A 5,218-nucleotide genomic window follows, 5' to 3' on the forward strand; every position below is an offset into this window, starting at 1 on the left:
GCCCGCAGTGCACGAAGCTGCTCCCCGCCATCCCCGCGGATTGGCAGAGCCGCGCTGGAGTCACCCGCGCCCGCTCTCCAGTGCGCAAACTCACTTCGCAGCGGGCTCTCTGGGGGCGGCCAACCCTTCCCTCCTGGGCTGGCATTTTCTCCTCCAGGTACAACGGGGTGGTCCCCAGAGGAGGACTCAGGGTCTTAAGGAGAAGCTGAGGCCCGGTCCTCTGGCCTCGACGACTGCACATTCTCGCCTGCTTCACTTCTTAGAGCCATGGAGGTAGGCACGGCCTCCCTATCCCCTCAGCTAGGCCTGTGGGTAGAATAACACAGTCCCTTATTCTCCAGTTAAAAATGGGAACACAGAATATGACAAGGAACCCGTGCAAACAAAGGGACGGAGCATTTGAAATAAAGATGCCAAGGAGGGTGAGGTGAGCGGTTGTCAGAGAGGTGGAACCGGAAGACTGGCAGTTGGTCTGGAGTCCCCTTCCCAGGAAGGACACAGACAGAGAAGGCGAGGTCCCTGTCTGGTCCTTCAGGGCTCCATGTGGATCTGTGTGCCCAAGAGGCTTGATCCCTTGGGCCAGGTGCCTTGGAGCATAGAGTAGTGACAGTCACAAGTTAGCAAACCCAGTTCGGAGAAAGAAGCTCATCTCTATCTCTGTCCACCTGGCCGCCTGGGCCGGAATCCCGAGCCAGTGACACGCTGCTCTCCCCTCCACCCCGCCTCAGCTCTCCGATTGTCCACTTCTCTCCCTCCTCACCCCAGCCCTACCTCCCACCCGGGTCTTTTCTAAACCTGCGGACAGAGAAACTCCTAAAAATCCAGCTCTGATCTGTCACTCCCCAGTTTAAAACTCAGAACCAGCTTCCCCTTCCCACTGTCCTAAACTCCCAAATTCCCACTGCCCAATTCGGGTAAAGTGCTTACCAGACCGGCCTCCTCTTACAAACTACCACCACCTCCCAAACTGCAGCCCGGGTTCCAGCCCCAAAACAAAAGTATTTCCAGTCCTTCAGCCCTCCAGGCAAAGCAAGATAAGGGGCTGGACCCCAGAACTCTCAGAACTCACATCAGGTTCCCAGCTTCCACTTCCAGATGAATTGATCTCACCACCCCACCCCACCCCCAGGAGATAGAGCCTTCTAGTAAAAATGAGATAATCCCACCAGGCGTGGTGACTCACGCCTGTAATCCCAGCACTTTGGGAGGCTGAGGGGAGTGGATCGCCTGAGGTCGGGATCCCCTGAGTCTGAGGCGGGTGGATCACCTGAGGGTGAGGCAGGAGAATCGCTTGAACCCAGGATGCGGAGGTTGCACTGAGCCAAGATCGTGCCACTGCACTGCAGCCTCGGCAACAAGAGCAAAACTCTGTCTCAAAAAAAAAAAAAAAAAGTGTTCAGAGAAACAGTTCCATTTACTAAGTCACTCCTGGTGGCCAAAGCCTAGTTAATGTTCTGAAAAACAAATATCCAACATGTTTGTTCCTCTTCTGTGATTCCTATTTTCTCTTCTATTTTCACCTGCGATATTTTTTCCTGAGCCTGACAACAGTTTGGTAGGTTATAAGAGGATTTAAAACTTAGTAAAGCAAATTACTTGCCTTTGTTAAATTATCTTCCTTGCTGGTGTTCTATGGTTTCAGAATTTTAGCTATGACTGCAGGGCTGGATCGCAAAACTTGCTGAACGGGGTTAGAGGATTTTCCTTTTTTTTTTTTTTTTCTTTTTTTCTGAGACAGAGTTTCGCTCTTGTTGCTCAGGCTGGAGTGCAATGGGGTGATCACTGCAACCTCCACCTCCCAGGTTCAAGCAATTCTCCTGCCTCAGCCTCCCGAGTGGCTGGGATTACAGGCATGCGCTGTCATGCCCGGCTAATTTTGTATTTTCAGTAGAGATGGGGTTTCACCACGTTGGTCAGGCTGGTCTCTAACTCCTAACCTCAGGTGATCCACCCGCCTTGGCCTCCCAAAGTGCTGGGATTACAGGCGCGAGCCACCACGCCCAGCCTTCTCTAAACAATTTTTATAAATACAACATTTCAGCCAGGCACAGTGGTTCACACCTGTAATCCCAGCACTTTGAGAAGCCAAGGCGGGTGGATCACCTGAGGTTAGGAGTTCGAGACCATCCTGGCCAACATGGTGAAACCCCGTCTCTACTGAAAATACCAAACAATTAGCCAGGCATGGTGACGGGCGCCTGTAGTCCCAGCTACTCGGGAGGCTTAGCCAGGAGAATTGCTTGAACCCAGGAGGTGGAGGTTGAAGTGAGTTGAAATCGCACCACTGCACTCCAGCCTGGCAACAGAGCGAGACTCGCTCCCATAAATAAATAAATACAAACATTTCTAGAAGGTTTCTCCCCACCCGCACTCAAGGACCTCTGATCACCCCCGCAGTCCAGGCCTGCTGGCCACCCTCCTCACTGACCCGGGTCCCTCCACCAGGCTCTCCTCCCCAGGGCAACCCCGACCAGCTAGTCCTAAACCTGGTGAGTCTTCCGGCCCCCAGCTCCTCCACAGTGAAAACATCTTCCATTGTAATTCCTGTGTCAGTGTCCCCTGGGTCTGGCTGAATTGAGTCTGACCCTCATCACAGCACTCTGGACACTTGGCCCAGGAGGATGGACATGTAGCACTGAGGAGCACTTGTGTACCCAACTCTGTGTTCAGTTTGTTACATTTAGTACCTCCTTGCACCCTGCCAACAAGCCTGTGACATGATGCCTTTATTATCTCCTTTTTACAAGGAGGAAACCAAGGCTCCGAGAAGTTGAGAAGCTGCCCAAGGACCCACAGCCAGGGAAGGGAGCCCTGGTTCTAGGCGGGACCCACACGCACACCAGTCCACTCTCAGTGCTTCCAGGAGTGGCCTTTTCAGAGACCTCGCCTGTGGGATCAGGAGCAGGCGGCGCGGCTCTGAGGTTGCAGCAGGGCTGAAATGCAGAACACCAGCCTCTTTTAGGACTTGGGGCTTTCGAAGAACCGTGTTGTCACCTAGTGACTAGTATTTCCTCGGGGTCGAACTCTGAGAAGGAGGGCCACCAGCAGCGATGGACGAACAGCCCATGGCAGGAGTGCTGGTGTCCTCAAAGCAGGCAGCCCGGTAGCACTGGCTGCTTCATGGCCAGCGCAGAGCTTTGAGGGGCAGCAGATTCCAATGGCAGTTGATTTGGGAGGGTGGTGGAAGCTGAGGGATGGAGGAATGCTTAGGACCCAGGGTTTCCCGGAGCTGCTGACCAGATTTCCAGGCTGGTGGGCCACTTCGACCTGGCCACCGTGCAGGGAGCTGTTGCTGCTGCCTGGAAATGCTAAGGCTGCCTGCCAGCCCAGGTCAGTGGGATTTTATGTTAAATTCCTTTTCCCCTGGTAACTATGACAGGGCAGCCAGTTGGGGGATCCATGTTACCATCTCCCCATCCCCAGGATCTCGCCGTGGACCCACCAGGGCCCTGTGGGCCTTCACCTGACAGCTTTATGCCGATTGGCCACTCTCAACCCCTCACCTGACAGCTTTATGCCAATTGGCCACTCTCAACCCTTCACCTGACAGCTTTATGCCGATTGGCCACTCTCAACCCTTCACCTGACAGCTTTATGCCGATTGGCCACTCTCAACCGTTCACCTGACAGCTTTATGCCGATTGGCCACTCTCAACCCTTCACCTGACAGCTTTATGCCGATTGGCCACTCTCAACCCTTCACCTGACAGCTTTATGCCGATTGGCCACTCTCAACCGTTCACCTGACAGCTTTATGCTGATTGGCCACTCTCAACCGTTCACCTGACAGCTTTATGCTGATTGGCCACTCTCAACCCAGGTATCCAGAAAGCCACTTCCAGTCCTCACGGTACCACTGTCCTTCTCTTCTTCCCCTGGCCTTAGCTTCCTGGTACAGAAACAGCAGGGTAGACGGAGGAGCCCATCTTGTTCTTGACAAGGACTGTGCGGTTTCTTCCTTGTGTCAGATTCTCTCCTTCCACTCCGTTCTCCTTCCCACCAACCTCGTTCTCCATTCATCACGTCCCGTCCCCTGGCCACCCTCTAAGGTGACCCCTCTAGATTGCCCCCGTCTCCAGTGATGACACTCCACTTTGACTGGCACAACCCCAGTTCCAGAACCGGAGTCCCTGCCCCTGGCAACCCCTCAATCCCAAAGAGACCCGGATGGTTGGTCACCCGAGTTGTCCCTTCCTTCAGGCCCCTCCATCCTTGCCAGCATCCTGGCCCTCACCAGGGGCCGCTCCCTTGTCCACCTCCCTCACTACTGTGGGCTCACGAGAGAGGGACACCCTGTCCACCTCGGTGCCTGCCAGGAGGGACGCACGGCAGGTGCTTAATAAAGACCCTCACAATGAATGAATCGTGGCATGTTCGCTTCCGCTTCCTGTTGGGATTTAAACCTATGTTAAACTTGCTTAAAAGTCCCTACGACCGTCTACCTGCCCCACCCTCCACCCCACTCCAGGCCAGGGTGTCCCTGGGGACGACCCCCCTCTTCCCCCAGGTGGTGCTGGGAGCTCAGCCGTCCCCTGCCCAGAAGCAATGCAGGCATCAGTCTGGGTGGGTCAGGCCAAGCTGGGCGGGTCTCCCAGCGAGAATTCTAGGAATGCGGCCCTTGTTTCCAAAGCCAGGCTGCACCTGGTGCAGTCTGCAAATTCCCCTCCCCACCTCGGGTTCTCAGCAGCAGCGGTGGCGGCAGCATAATACCACTGGTTACAGAGAGTCCCGGCAAAGACCACTGTGAAAGACACAGCTCCTGGGACAGGCCAGGTGGAAATCAGAGGCCCAAACAACCAAGGGGATTTTTCAAAGGCTTTAATTTGTTTAGTTTTGTTTGGCAGGGCCGGGTGGGAGGAGTGTGGCTAGTGCAGTGGTGGTTTGTAGGAGTCATTTTTTAAGGGCTCTATATCTGGCTGCCAGTAGTACTCCACCCGTGCTTCCCCGACATACCAAACTATTTCCATCTGTCCGAGCTATTAAAAACCACCACAGGCCGGGCGCGGTGGCTCAAGCCTGTAATCCCAGCACTTTGGGAGGCCGAGACGGGCGGATCACGAGGTCAGGAGATCGAGACCATCCTGGTGAACACGGTGAAACCCCGTCTCTACTAAAAAATACAAAAAACTAGCCGGGCGAGGTGGCGGGCGCCTGTAGTCCCAGCTACACGGGAGGCTGAGGCAGGAGAATGGCGTAAACCCGGGAGGCGGAGTTTGCA

General features: G+C 54.8%; 1 long non-coding RNA gene across 1 annotated transcript; it reads left to right on the forward strand.

Annotated features, from left to right (window-relative positions):
* Window positions 1–38: 38 nt before the first annotated feature.
* On the forward strand, window positions 39–4,363 carry LOC115893953. Its single transcript, XR_004053993.1, has 3 exons — window positions 39–273; window positions 2,748–3,330; window positions 3,886–4,363. It is a non-coding gene; the product is annotated as an uncharacterized LOC115893953 (long non-coding RNA).
* Window positions 4,364–5,218: the final 855 nt, after the last annotated feature.

This window comes from Rhinopithecus roxellana, chromosome 16, assembly GCF_007565055.1.
Source record: "Rhinopithecus roxellana isolate Shanxi Qingling chromosome 16, ASM756505v1, whole genome shotgun sequence".
NCBI lineage: Eukaryota > Metazoa > Chordata > Mammalia > Primates > Cercopithecidae > Rhinopithecus > Rhinopithecus roxellana.